Here is a 14,811-nt window from a genome sequence, read left to right as displayed (position 1 = left end):
GGCATGAATTCATACATTAAAATCATTTAGCTGAGTTGATGTATCACAATAGATGTAGACATGCTGATTGTGCACAAGGTGTGTATTTACAAGTGGAAGTGTTGTATTGAGATATTTACAATATACAGGTCAGTGACCCTATTTGTGAAATCCATACATTTGTGACACAACGCAAGTCTAGGGTTGAAGGACATGTCAAGGAACATGCTTCGGAGTAGTGTCGATAAGTGTGGAGGAACAATAATTGACAATTGGTAAGTGAGAGACAATGACAGTCCATAGCAGACAGGTTAACAGTGTGTGGGTGAAGAGTACACAAATCCAACTGTGCTAACACTGGCATGATCTTTAGCACAGAACAAGGGAGAACACTGCCCATCTGGCATAGGCTAGTGATACCGGGTACTCTTCCGAGTAAAGGTGATCGGTTCCACATCTTCATACTCCGATTTATGTGGTGTCTCCTGTGCCATTGGTGGTGGTGGTGGGGAGGTAGAGGGGGCCACACACACTTCAGTGGTTGAAGATGTGGAATCCCAATTCCCGGCAGCTGACATTTGTGGAACAGCATATGGCATCACTGCAGCAAGGAGGAGCTGCTGATTTTTCAGGATAGCAGCAACATCCCAGTGGTAGGCAGATATGTCTGCCCTGAGGGAGGCCACTTTACGCACCTGGAGTCAAGCTTGTTTGCAATCATGCTGCAGCTAGTTTGGGAGGGCAGTTGTTGTGGCCTCTACCTCATGGCAGCAACTATGTCCATCAGACACTGTTGGACTCCATGCAGTGGGAAGTGTGTACCTCGTTTGGCAGCTGTGTGTTCATTAGCCACCATGAGGCACATGTGCATTCCCTCTAGGCTGGCTGCTACGGTCTCCATCCCGACCCACACCTGGTTTGCCAGCTGGACTTCTACCACTGTCCTCTGGATACTTGTCCCTGGGTCCTTGGACTCCTGAGCTGTGTCAGTGCTGTCAGGTTGTAATATTTGGGTGTTGGGTCAATCAATCAATCAATCAATGCATTTGTAGAGCGTGGCTATTTACCCGTTTGGGTCTTAGGGCACAGGGGGGGCAGTAAGTGAAGGTCAGAGGGGATTAGGTGAAGAGCCAAGTTTTGAGGTCCTTTCTGAATTGTGATAGGGTCAGAGATCTTCTGAGGTGGATAGGAAGGGAGTTCTAGGTCTTGGCGGCGTGGTGGCAGAAAGACTTTCCTCTGGCTGTGGCCTTCCGAACATGTGAGACGGTGGCGAGGGTGAGGTCAGCAGGGCATAATGGCCTGGTGGGCGTGTAGAAGTGGAGTCTTTGGTTGAGGTATTCTGGTCCGGTGTTGTTGAGGGCTTTGTATGCATGCGTGAGAAGTTTGAATGTGATTCTCTTGTCTATTGGGAGCCAGTGCAGGCCTCTCAGTAGGGCAGGGGTGTGGCTGTGTTTGGGGGCGTTCTCAATGAGACGGGCGAAAGCGTTCTGGACACGTTGTAGTCTTTTCTGTACCTTGGAGGTGGTTCCGGCATAGAGTGTGTTGCCTTAGCCCAGGCAGCTGCTGACGGGGGCCTGGGTGACTGTTCTTTTGGATTCGGTTGAGATCCATTTGAAGATCTGAAGCAACCACGTGGTGTTGAAACAGGTGGAGGAGACTGCGCCGACTTGACAGTTTATTGAGAGTGCTGAGTCCAAGATGAAAATAGAGGTTGCAGGTGTGGTTGGTGAGGGCCAGAACGCTTCTGAGGGCAGTGGGCCACCAGGAGATGTTCCAGACTGTGGGATTATTTCTGATGATGAGGACTTCTGTTTTTTCAGTATTTAGCTTGAGACAGCTCTCCTTCATCCAGGCTGTGACTGCCTTCATTCCGTTGTAGAAGTTGGCTTTGGCTGTGAGCGGGTCATTGGTGAGGGAGATGATTAGCTGAGGGTTTTCAGTGTATGAGACGATGTTAATTGCATGGTGTCTGGCGATGGTGGCTAGGGGGGCCATGTAGAGGCTGAAGAGAGTGGGAGCTCAGAGAGGAGCCTTGCAGGACGACACAGATGATCTAGGTGGTCTCTGAGTAGAAGGAGGGGGAGACTGACCTTTTGGGTCCTGTCGGAGAGGATGGAGGTGATCCATTCTAGTGCCTAGTCTCGGACGCCGGAGTCATGGAGACAAGTCCATAGAGTGCGGTGGGAGATGATGTAGAAGACGGCAGAAAGGTCGAGGAGGATGAGAGCCGTGGTCTCACCTCTGTCTAGGAGGATGCAAATGTCATCTTTGGCGGTGAGGAAGGCAATCTCGGTGCTGTGGTTGCTCCGGAAACCTGACTGAGAGGGGTCAAGGATGTTGTAGAGTTCGATGTGTTTGGTGAGTTGTCTGTTGACAGCTTTTTTGATGACCTTGGCTGGGAAAGGGAGTAGAGAGATGGGCTGGAAGTTCTTGAGGTCGTTCGGGTCTGCGGTTGGTTTCTTCAGTAAGGGCTTGATTTTGCCGTGTTTCTAGATTTCTGGGAAGATGATGATGTGCTGGAGCTTGGGTGCGATGGTGCTGCTTGATTTGTTGAAGATGTGGTGGGGGCAGGAATCCTAGGGAGAGCCGGAGTGGATGGAGTTCATGATATTGAGGGTTTCCTCATCGGAGATGTTGGCCCAGCAGAGTAGGTGGTGAGGGTTTGGAAGAGCTTCAGTGGTGGCTATGACAGAGTTGGACGTGGGATGGTCCTGGGTCAGGAAGCCTTTGTAGATGTCTGCTATTTTGTGGTGGAAGTAGGTGGAGAGGTTTTTGCAGAGTTCTTGTGAGGGGAAAAGGTCCATGGAGTTATTCTGGGGTTGGTCAGTTCACTGATGATCGCGAAGAGCCCTTTGCTGTTGTGTGCATTGTTGTTGATGCATTCCTGGAAGGCGTTTCTCTTGGTGGTCCTGATGAGTTGGTGGTGTGTGTTTAAGGCTTTTTTGAAGGCTTCCTGGTTGGTGAGGGTCTTGTTGGTGTGCCATTTCCTTTCAGGGTTTCTGCAGTTTTGTTTGGACTCCCTGAGGGCTGGGGTGAACCAGTTGGCTTTCATTGATGAGTTTGTTGATGGGGGATAAGATGTTGGATCAGTCTGAGATCCAGTTGATGAGGTCCTGGGCATCTGTGTTAGTGTTGAGGTTATTGGGGGGGGGTGAATTGTTGAGGCTGGTGACTAGCTGGTCCTTGGTGATCTTGTTCCAGCTTCTGTGGGGTGTTAGATGAGCAAGGTGTTGGTCAGGGGATTTGCTGAAGGAAAAGTGAATACAGTGGTGGTCGGTCCATTGGAGTTAAGTGATGTGGCTGATGGAGATGTGGTTGCTGGCGGTGAAGATGGGGTTGAGAATGGGTCATCTGGGATGAATGCTACATTGGTCGTCCTCCTTGCAACTGTAGGTGGTGTCTGGAGTGATACCAGGACATCCTGGAGAGTCTCTAGGCTGATGGTTATCAACTGGTCATCTAGGTCAGTGTTGTCCAACCTTTTTATCGCCGCAGACTGGTAAATGTTTGATAATTTTTCCGTGGCCCGCTTGTCCCATTGTGTGACAAGCCGGCCACGGAAAAATTATCAAACATTTACCGCCCGCCACAGTGGGGCGGCCCGGTGCCGATTGATCCACGGACCGGCACCGGTCCGCGGCCCAGGGGTTGGGTAACACTGATCTAGGTCATCTGGGAACTCCAGGACTGGCAAATCAGAAGGAGAGCCATCATCCTCTGTAATGAGATGGTGTAAAATCAATCATTCTATGTTGTGGTAGTTGACATGTCACGTCACTAACTTGCTGTTGGAGGCTCAGTGACAACTTACAGCCCAAACATTGTTCTTGTACATTATGGGTGCAATTTGTCAGCCCTTTTCTCCACCTGTCACATAAAGGGAAGTCATATTTACAAGGTGTAATGTATTTTCTTTTGGTGGCTTCAAACCATCTTGTTATTGAGGACCCTTCCTATGCATCCATTTGCATGGTAGGGCCTTGCAGTGGGTGTTGCACTGATCAAGCCACAGCAACACATATTGAAATCTTACACCACCCCAGGGATGGCATTACCAATGCGCTATATAGTTGTTTCCTTTGATTGCTCCTCATGTTGATGTATGTGTATGTGTGCTACATTGCACAAGGACCTAGCGAATTGCCATATCAGGTTTCGGTTGTGCTGGAAGGTGCTCCTTCCTACACAACTATCATCTCCCCCTCAATGCAGCCATCTTTGCACTATGTTGCAAGAGATGCAGCATTGTGGCAGTGCAGCTAATTTGACACAGGCACAGGGGTGGTCCCAGGGATGGCCAGCATGGGTATCATTTGTTGATGTGTAGATAATTTTTCTACATGACAGTGCCTGGTGCCACAAAATAATGGACATAGCCAGTTGACTAATGCTGAACTTAGATCAGGGCCTCAAGCTAGTTTGATTGAGATTTTGCAGGTAGATGTACTGGTGAATACATGGACCCTCATTACAAGTCTGGCAGTCCTATGACAACAAGACCGCCATTGGCAATATGACCACTGCCAACACTGCAGGTGGAAGTGACACATGTTGTCCATGGGCAATGCACCATGGGCCAATGGTCTAGCACAGGTAGTTTGCCGGCAGTTTACAGACTGGCAATCCCGCTTTTCTGCCAGCCCTTACATGGTGGTGAAGCCCCCATGCAAAGGTTGGTGGTAATGTGGTGTGGTGTGCCCCTGCACAGCCCATGCATCAGGCATTGGCAGTGCTGGGGGCCCTATGTCCAGGCCCTTTGCGCTTTCCACTGCCTGATTTGCAGTGCTAAGAGCAGCGTGTCGTGTTCACACCAAATGTACCCCAAGATTGGTGCTGACTCTATTTGATCCAACAACACCGTATTGCTAACTGTCTCACAGAGCGGACATGAGGAAACAGCTTTCCACCCGCCATCCCAGCGTGTAACTCATACTGCTAACCATGGCGGGAACACTGCACCAGCAGTCATACCAATGCCAGACTTGCTCATGCACCATTCACTGCCCGTCAATGTGAAATTGTACACCATGATGTTCACAGACATACACCATATGTTGTGTTTGCGTGGTTATTTCCCCATTCCTATGTGGCTCACATGGTTGTGTCAAAATAGTTGTGGGCTCAGCCTTTATGTGTTGTGACCTAAAGATTGCAATTTGTAGTGCATATTTTCTCTAGTGGCACAGTTCTGATCAGCATCAATTAGTGTGGCTCCACACTACACCAGTTTAGGTACACTGGGTAGTGCCATGTTTCCTGTGATACAGGACTGCCCTACAATTCCCCCAACTGCTGCCCAGATTACTTTTCCCTGCACCCAGAGAGTCATTCTTACTGCATGATGGAGAAGTGGCTGCTTTATGAAAATGTATTATAATGTGTCGGGTGGTGGGGCTTCCGGCACATGTCTGAGTAATGTTAGCTAATGTTGCATTTTAATGTGTTCTGTCAGATGCACAACATATATGTTTTGGCAATGGGACAAGGAAGTTGTGAGGTGTTTCTGCAAGGGACACCACCATGACTTAACCCTATGAATGGTATTGACTGACTTCCTAGTCTCTGATGTCTTGGTTGTGTTGGTAGAGTGTGTTTGACTATATGCAAGGGATGTTGTGATGACACAACGACAGGCACAGACATGCCTTTCATCCTATGTGCTGCATATGTGCACGTTGGTATGTAGCCCTGGTGATTAACATGTGTCCAGGTTGTATATGTGTTGTGGTGCATGGCACAACAAAGGCATGTGTACATGTGTTGCTTATGTTTGAATGGTGCAACTTGATTCATGTGCAATGTGTCCCTCTGTGCTCCTTCCACATGCATTGAGTGTGTCCTATGTCCTCCCCCTTCTTGCATTTGGCAATTTTGCATTTATTTCCCACATGCAACTTACCTTGCATTGGTGGTGGTTCCTGGTAGTCTGTGCTGTCCAGCCCTGCAATTCCAGTGACCTATTCCTCCGGGATGACCGCTGCAACCATCTCCGCCATCTCGTCCAGGTCCTCTTGTGGTGCTGGACTTCCACCTCCAGTTTGCAGTGCTGCCTTTCTGTTCCTTGACATTTTCTCCTTTGTTCTTCGCTTACAATCATGCCAGCCTTTCTTGCACTCAGTTATAGTTCTCCTCACCTCTGCCAAACTGTTAATTTTGTCAACTATTTGCTGCCACATTGCCTCTCTCCTGCCAATTGGCAATTTGGACATGACAAATAGCTGTTGTTGGTGCTCCGTCACCTCTCTCACAAGGAATCCATGCTCATCCGCACTAAATCAACACTTCCTTTTCTTCTTCTCTTTCCCCTGGGACGTTTATGTGTCCTCCTGGCAAGTTCCTGGTTGTATGGGGTCACCCTGGGGTCTCCACTGGCCTGCTGGTTCCATTTTGCCTCTGCTTTGCAAAGTTTCCTGCATTAGCGTCTACAGTTGACTCATATGCAGGGTTAAAATGGTGCATATCCGTTTGCGACAAGTCTGCATGCCGTAAAACGGGTTAGAGTCAATTTTTCAGTGTTAGGCCCTCATTCTGACCCTGGCGGTCGGTGATAAAGCGGCGGCCAACCCGCCAACAGGCCGGCGGTCCAAAATATGCAATTCTGACCCTGGTGGGAACCGCCAACACAGCCCGCCGCATTAACACTCCGCCCGCCACGGCGGAACAAACAAACAGCGCGGCGGTCCCCGCCAACAGCCAGGCGGCAGACAATGTACCGCCCACCCTATCACGACCCACCAATCCGCCACCTTTTCCGGGGCGGGAGCACCGCCGATAAAAACACGGCGGAAACAGACTACGAACGGGAAAACGCTCACCTCCACATACACCACGCGAGATTCCGGCAGTATGGAACCCGAGTTGCAGGTCATCCCCGCACTCCTATACCTGCTCCTGTACCAGGAGCACGCCCGGCGGCGCGGAAGACATCGGTGAGTACTGCACCTACGACACAGGGGAGGCAAAAGATTACCGGCACACACCCACCCACCCACACCCACTACAACACACACATCAATGCATTCCCACAGATCACTGACACAACCCACAAACCCCCCCCTTCCGAAATAATGCAAAGACCAAAAGAAGAGATCTCAAACGGGCAGATATATTGAAAAATGGACAGCAGTAATCCAAATAAATAAATAAACTATGTACAAAATATATACAGCTACTAAATGTAGTCCAACCACTGTCCGTGGACCACAGGGGTCCTGAGCAAAGGGGCAAGGCCCAGTCCCACGACAAGAACTCCACGGAGAGAACACCGCAGGGGCATCAGAAAGAAAAAAGGACAGGCACCTCAGGGGGAAGGGAAGGGGGGGCACCTTAGCCACTTGAGTACACGACGCCAGATCTACGAGGGGACTCCATGACCACTGGCCCATCCTGGGGAGAGCAAAGCCACAGTCCAAACAGTCCATACAGTGGGTGGCCTGCCCACTGGGCCATCCTGGGGAGAGCCAAGCCACAGTCCAAACAGTCCATACAGTGGGTGGCCTGCCCACTGTGCCATCCTGGGGAGAGCAAAGCCACAGTCCATACAGTCCATACAGTGGGTGGCCTGCCCACTGGGCCATCCTGGGGAGAGCAAAGCCACAGTCCATACAGTCCATACAGTGGGTGGCCTGCCCACTGGGCCATCCTGGGGAGAGCAAAGCCACAGTCCAAACAGTCCATAACAGACTCCACTGCCACTGGAGGAGGCATGTTGGCCAGAGGACATCCTGCAGCCCTGCCCGAGACAGATCCTGCCCTGCCACGTCTGCCAAAGGGCCAGCGGTTCCTGCCTGGAAGGGCCCAGTTCAGCGGTTCTTGCCTTGAAGGGCCCAGTTCAGCGGTTCTTGCCTTGAAGGGCCCAGTTCAGCGGTTCTTGCCTTGAAGGGCCCAGTTCAGCGGTTCTTGAGACGGCGGGCCCCAGCGGAGCGGTGCTGGAGACGGCGGGGCCCAGTTCAGCGGTTCTTGCCTTGAAGGGCCCAGTTCAGCTGTTCTTGCCTTGAAGGGCCCAGTTCAGCGGTTCTTGCCTTGAATGGCCCAGTTCAGTGGTTCTTGCCTTGAAGGGCCCAGTTCAGCGGTTCTTGCCTTGAAGGGCCCAGTTCAGCGGTTCTTGAGACGGCGGGCCCCAGCGGAGCGGTGCTGGAGACGGCGGGGCCCAGTTCAGCGGTTCTTGCCTTGAAGGGCCCAGTTCAGCGGTTCTTGCCTTGAAGGGCCCAGTTCAGTGGTTCTTGCCTTGAAGGGCCCAGTTCAGCGGTTCTTGCCTTGAAGGGCCCAGTTAAGCGGTTCTTGAGACGGCGGTCCCCAGCGGAGCGGTGCTGGAGACGGCGGGCCCAGTTCAGCGGTTCTTGCCTTGAAGGGCCCAGTTCAGCGGTTCTTGCCTTGAAGGGCCCAGTTCAGCGGTTCTTGCCTTGAAGGGCCCAGTTCAGTGGTTCTTGCCTTGAAGGGCCCAGTTCAGCGGTTCTTGCCTTGAAGGGCCCAGTTCAGTGGTTCTTGCCTTGAAAGGCCCAGTTCAGCGGTTCTTGCCTTGAAGGGCCCAGTTAAGCGGTTCTTGAGACGGCGGTCCCCAGCGGAGCGGTGCTGGAGACGGCGGGGCCCAGTTCAGCGGTTCTTGCCTTGAAGGGCCCAGTTCAGCGGTTCTTGAGACGGCGGTCCCCAGCGGAGCGGTGCTGGAGACGGCGGCCATTCTATGGCCAACTGCTCATTGCATGGTGGTGCCCTCCTGGGCAGCGGGGATGGTGCTCCTTCAATGCCCACCTGGGCTGTGGGTGGTGGGGCCCTCCTGGCCAGCTGGGCTGGGTCCTCCTTGGGCAGCGGCTATGGGGGTGGTGGGCTCTCCCGGGGCAGCTGTGCCGGTTCCTCCCGGGGCAGCGGCTATGGGGGTTGCGGGCTCCTCCTGGGCAGCTGTGACGGGTCCTCCATGGGCAGCAGGCCTGCTGCCTGACTTCTCCGCCTTGCTGCCCTTGCCCTCCTTAGTCGGGAGTCTGTGGCCCTTTCCTCCCTTTGGAGTTGTGGCTGTTGACGGTGGCTGGCTAGTGTCCTGGGGGGATATCAAATCCGGGCTCCGGCGGCGGCCCTTCCGCCTTCTGCTCCTCTTCCCAGGGGGTGGGCTGGCTGTCCCCTTGCTGCTGGGCGAAGATCCAGACCTGCGGGCTGGTGGGCTCCAATACCCCTGCACCCTTGTCAAGGGGGCTGCAGGGCTGGTGGTGGCTGAGGTGCTCTTTTTACCCCGACGAGAAGGAGGGGGGGGCTCAGGGTCAGGAAAGAAGGTAGCAGTAGAGAGATAGATTTTCTTGGGACAATGGAGAGTGGTAGGTACAGTGGGTATGGGAGTGGAGGGAGAGGATGTGGTTGTAGGCGAGACAAGTTTGCTGTCTTTGGGTGCAGGTGCAGGAGCGGGAGGCTGTCGTGAGGTGGATGGCTGTTGGGTGGGTGGGTGGCTGCGTTTGTGTGGTGTGGAAGAGGGGGTGACAGACACAGTGGGAGAGGACACAGGGGACGTGTAAATGGCAGTGGGGGTGGTGACTGCACGTGTGCGGACTGGAGTGGAGGGTATGCTGGTGATGGAAACACTGGCTGATGGTGAGGTGAATGAAGGTGTGAGTGTAGACGTCACAGGGAGGGAGGAGGGAGACGAGGAGGTGGGGGTCACAGAGGTGGTAGTGACTGTTGGCATGTCTGCATTGGAATGTTGCTTGTGTGAATGTCTGCGTGATCTGTGGTGCCTATGTTTGGATGAGCTGCTCTTGGGTGTTGAGGTGTGTGCAGGCTGGTCTGATGTTGTGGGTGGGACAGGCAGAGTAACAGGAGACTGGGAGGAGGGAGTTAGTAGAGGGAGGCAGGAGACAGGGACAATGGCTGCCGTCAGTGCTGAGGCCAGAGCCTGGAACGATCGCTGATGGGCAGCCTGACCCGAATGAATGCCCTCCAGGTACGCATTGCTGCGATGAACCTCCCTCTCCACCCCCTGGATGGCATTCAAAAGGGTAGTCTGCCCAACAATGAGCGTTCGGAGGAGGTCAATGACCTCCTCACTGAGGGCAGCGGGGGTAACAGGGGCAGGGCCTGAGGTGCCTGGGGCGAAGGAGATGCCCGGCTTCCTGGCAGAGCGGGCACGGGGCGAACGCTGAGGGGCTGCTGGGAGGGCGGAGATGGTGCGCTGGGTGGCGGCTGTACCTGTAATGGCGGGGGGCACGGATGGTGCCACCCCCGCAAGGGAGCTCCCTTCCGAGGACGTGTCCGTGTCGCTGCAGGGTCCAGTCGCCCCCGTTGTGGAGCTCCCCTCGCCCTCCGTCTCACTGGTCCAGTCAGACTCTGTGGCATGGCCCTCCTGGGCCATGTGAGATGCAGCTCCCTCCTGCCCCGATGCCACTTCTCCTCCGCCTGATGATGCTGATGCACACAAGCACAGAAAGACAAACAAAAAGGGGGGGGGGGGAGAGAGAAAAAAAGAGATTTTGAGTACATGGATCACCGGTACAGTTAGCGGACATGACAGACACAGATGCCCCCTGCACTAAGTTGCGCACTTGGGGTCCGCTACGCATTCCGTGGAACATGCCCTACACGCCTAGAGTTGACAACTGCACCCATGGATGACACGGCCCAGGGATGGCTGTACTGACACACTACTGAGGGTGGTGGCTGGGGACACAGGGGCTTACGGGGGTGCCCAGCCTACAGATATCGCCCTGGCCTAGGGGGACCCACAGCCCTCCTCCCCCACCCAGACACCTCCACTGCGCGACAACAGAGTAGATGATGCTTGTACTCACCCCCTTGTGTCTGCTGTGCTGCCCTCACGCGCCCATCCAAATCAGGGTAGGCCACCGCCAGGATCCGGAACATCAGGGGGGTCAGTTGACGGCAGGCACCCCGCCTACGTTGGGAGGCCATCCCCAGCAGAGACTCGGCGGTCTTCTTGGTCCCGCGGCGGATGTCCTCCCACCTCTTGCGGCAGTGGGTGCCCCGTCGATGGTGGACCCCCAGGGTCCGGACTTCCTTGGCGATGGCACGCCAAATCCCGATCTTCTCATGGGCGCGGACCTATGTGACACGTACAGGGAGGGAGAAATACCACGTTCAAGTTTGTCTGCATTTTCGTTGCCAGTGGCCCAACGCCCCCCATCCCCGCCAGGCCCCCCGCCAGGCCCAACATGCCCCCCATCCCCGCCAGGCCCCCCCGCCAGGCCCAACATGCCCCCCATCCCCGCCAGGCCCCCCCGCCAGCCCCAACATGCCCCCCATCCCCGCCAGGCCCCCCGCCAGGCCCCCCGCCAGGCCCAACATGCCCCCCATCCCCGCCAGGCCCCCCGCCAGGCCCCCCGCCAGGCCCAACATGCCCCCCATCCCCGCCAGGCCCCCTGCCAGGCCCCCCGCCAGGCCCAACATGCCCCCCATCCCCGCCAGGCCCCCCGCCAGGCCCAACGCCCCCCATCCCCGCCAGGCCCCCCGCCATGCCCCCTGCCAGGCCCAACATGCCCCCCATCCCCGCCAGGCCCCCCCGCCAGGCCCAACATGCCCCCCATCCCCGCCAGGCCCCTCGCCAGGCCCCCAAGCCAGCCAGTGGCCCCAAATCCATATTGAATTAAACTCACTTGTTGGTCTGGAGGACCGTAGAGTAGCGCATACTGGGGGAGGACCCCATCCACAAGTTTCTCCAACTCCTCTCCAGTGAAGGCAGGGGCCCTTTCCCCAGTCGCAGCAGCCATTGTCCCTTCCAGACCGAGGTCACAGCAACACTTGCAGTATAGGTCCTCTCCTGTGAAAGTTCAAGTCGCAAGTGGATAAGTAGATAGGAAATGGCGGTCACGTCCGCGGCGGTGCGTACCGCGGCGGGGCGTACCGCCACGGCCGGCGCCCTTCGCCATTGGCTCCTGAAACCCATAGGCTTCAATGTTAACCAATGCGGCTTCGCGCCGCGGTCTTCGCCCGCCGACCGCCGCGGTGTGCCACGCCAGCGCATTGACCTCACATCCCATTGTCACACTTCACAGGTCAGGCAGCCGCCATTTCGAGGGTCCACATGGCTCAATTTCAACTGCGTCACACAGGCCTAGGCCTTGCATAGCCACTCAGACACGCCATTCACTGCATAGAGAATCGTTTACTGTGCAAGCTGTGAGTACGTACCTGTGGGTTGCTTGACTCTGTGCTCCATGTTGTCCTTCCTAGGCACCGTCCGCTGGGTTTGGCGAGGAGACGGATGAATCCTCGCGTGTACCGACCGCTGGTGGACCTGTCGACAATGGAAGAACGGCACATTATCCTGACCTACCGGCTTGACCGTGCCACTATACATGAACTGTGTGCCCAGCTGGAGCCCGACCTGATGTCCCCCATCCGCCAACCCACAGGGATTCCCCCTCTGGTGCAGGTCCTGTCAGTACTCCATTTCCTGGCAAGTGGGTCATTTCAGACAACAGTGGGAATTGCTTCTGGGATGTCTCAGCCCATGTTTTCGAAGGTGTTATCCAGAGTGTTGTCTGCCCTGATGAAATACGTGAGGAGCTACATCAGTTTCCCTGAGGTGGGCGAATTGGCTACAGTGAAGGGTGATTTCTACGCCCTTGGACATATTCCCAACGTCATTGGTGCCATTGATGGGACCCATGTGGCTTTGGTTCCCCCAAGAGACAGGGAGCAGGTGTACAGGAACAGAAAAAGTTACCATTCCATGAACATCCAGGTGGTGTGTTTGGCTGACCAGTACATCTCGCATGTAAATGCCAAGTTCCCTGGGTCAGTGCATGACGCCTACATCCTGAGGAATAGCAGCATCCCTTACGTGATGGAACAGCTAGAGAGACACCGTGTATGGCTATTGGGGGACTCTGTGTACCCCAACCTGTCGTGGCTACTGACCCCAGTAAGGAATCCCCGGACCAGGGCAGAGGAACGGTACAATGAGGCCCATGGGCGTACTAGGAGGGTGATCGAACGCACCTTTGGCCTCCTAAAGGCCAGGTTTAGGTGCCTGCATATGACAGGTGGATCCCTAATGTACTCACCTAAGAAGGTGTGTCACATCATCGTGGCCTGCTGCATGCTTCACAACCTGGCTTTGCGCCGCCAGGTGCCTTTCCTGCAGGAGGATGGTCGAGACGGTGGTGTAGTGGCAGCTGTGGAACCTGTGGAGAGTGACGAGGAGGAAGACGACGGGGCTGAAACAGACAACAGGGACAGAATCATTGAACAGTACTTCCAATAGGACACAGGTAACAATTCAAACATAATTTAGTGAATGTGAACTACTCTCCTGTATCTCTGCTGCCTGTCTATTTGCCCCAGTGTATGATGACTGAGTTGTGGCTTTTCCATCCCTATTTCAGATCTGGGGTCCCCACTACGAGTCCTGTGCTTCGTTTTCCCATGGACTACAGCTTTGTGGCAGCTGTTTGTTGACTTCACTATGTACAAGGACATATTTGCACTGTCATGTCAATTACAATATTTTGAAATCACAGCCAGACTCCAGATAGTTTTGTGCTAAATGGGTGTTTATTTCAGTGCTCAAAATGGGATGGGTGGTTTCAAGTGGGTGGGGGCTATGGTTTAGGAATGTCCATGGCAGAGTCCAGAGTAACAGTCACACAGGTGCATTGTCCAGAGGCCTGTGGAGAGATGGAGCATGGGCAGTTCAAGGATGGACAGGGTGACAATGTGGGACAGTGGGATAACATCAGGTGGTATCCTTTGCTGGCGGGGGTCTTGACATCCTACTCTGTCTTCTTGCGAGATCTCAGGGCCCTCTTGCGGGGTGGTTCTTCTCCTGCAGGAGGTGGGGGTCTGGTGGGCTGCTGTTGTGCGGGGGCCTCCTGACCACTAGCGCCGGCGGAGGTGGTTGGCTGTTCTTGGTCCAGGCTAGTGGCAGGGGCCCTTTGTTGTTGTTGAGTGTCCGTCCTGGTGTTGATGAGGTCCTGCAGCAGCCCGACCATGGTAAGCAGGGTGGAGGTGAGGGCTCTGATGTCCTACCTGTACCCCCGATAGTGTTCCTCCTGCAGTACCTGGATCTCCTGGAACCGGGCCAGTACCGTCGCCATCGTCTCCTGGGAGCGGTTGTATGCTCCCATGATGGTGGTGAGGGCCTCGTGGAGAGTGGGTTCCCTGGGCCCGTCCCCCCCCTGTCGCACAGCTGCCCTCCGAGTTGCCATGTTTCCCTGGGCCTCTGCCCCCTGGCCGGTGTGCCCACTACCACTGCCCCCAGGTCCCTGTTGTTGTTGGGGTGGTGGGTTATCCTGGGTGCCCTGTAGTGGTAGACACACCGCAGATTGATGCGCCCTGGAGACAGAGGCATGGGCCCGCTGGGTGGTAGCTGTGCTGGTGTTCCCAGAGGGGTTTGGGTCTGTAGTGGCCTGTGGCTGTCTGAGGGGAACCGACTGTCCAGAGGTCCCCGATGGTCCGGGCTGGTCATCGGTGTCCAGGTCGACAGAGCTGCTGTCATCGCTGACGGCCTCTTGGGTGGGGGGTGTGGAGAATTCTGGGCCCTCCGTGGCGGTGTGTTGGCGGTCGGGTCCTGCAGGGGTATAGAGGTATGGTTATAGTTTCAATGTGTGGCAAATGGGTGTATCTGTGGGTTCCCGTGTCCCCAAGTGCTGGCATTCGTGTGTGGGGGCTTTGGTGAGGGTGGCTTGTGGGGGGGATGTGTATATGCATTGGGCATGCTTTGGTGATGGGTGTCCATGCTTAGTGGACGCATGCAGGCCTAGGTTTTGGGATGTGTGGGTTGTGATGGTGAGACATTGGCAGGGAATAGGTGTGCTGGGGGTGGGGGTGAGGATGGTGGTGGGGGTGAGGATGGTGGTGGGGGTGAGGGTGAGGGTGGGGGTGAGGATGGGGGTG

Source organism: Pleurodeles waltl, chromosome 10 (assembly GCF_031143425.1).
Source record: "Pleurodeles waltl isolate 20211129_DDA chromosome 10, aPleWal1.hap1.20221129, whole genome shotgun sequence".
Lineage (NCBI taxonomy): Eukaryota > Metazoa > Chordata > Amphibia > Caudata > Salamandridae > Pleurodeles > Pleurodeles waltl.
This window is presented reverse-complemented; position numbering follows the sequence as displayed.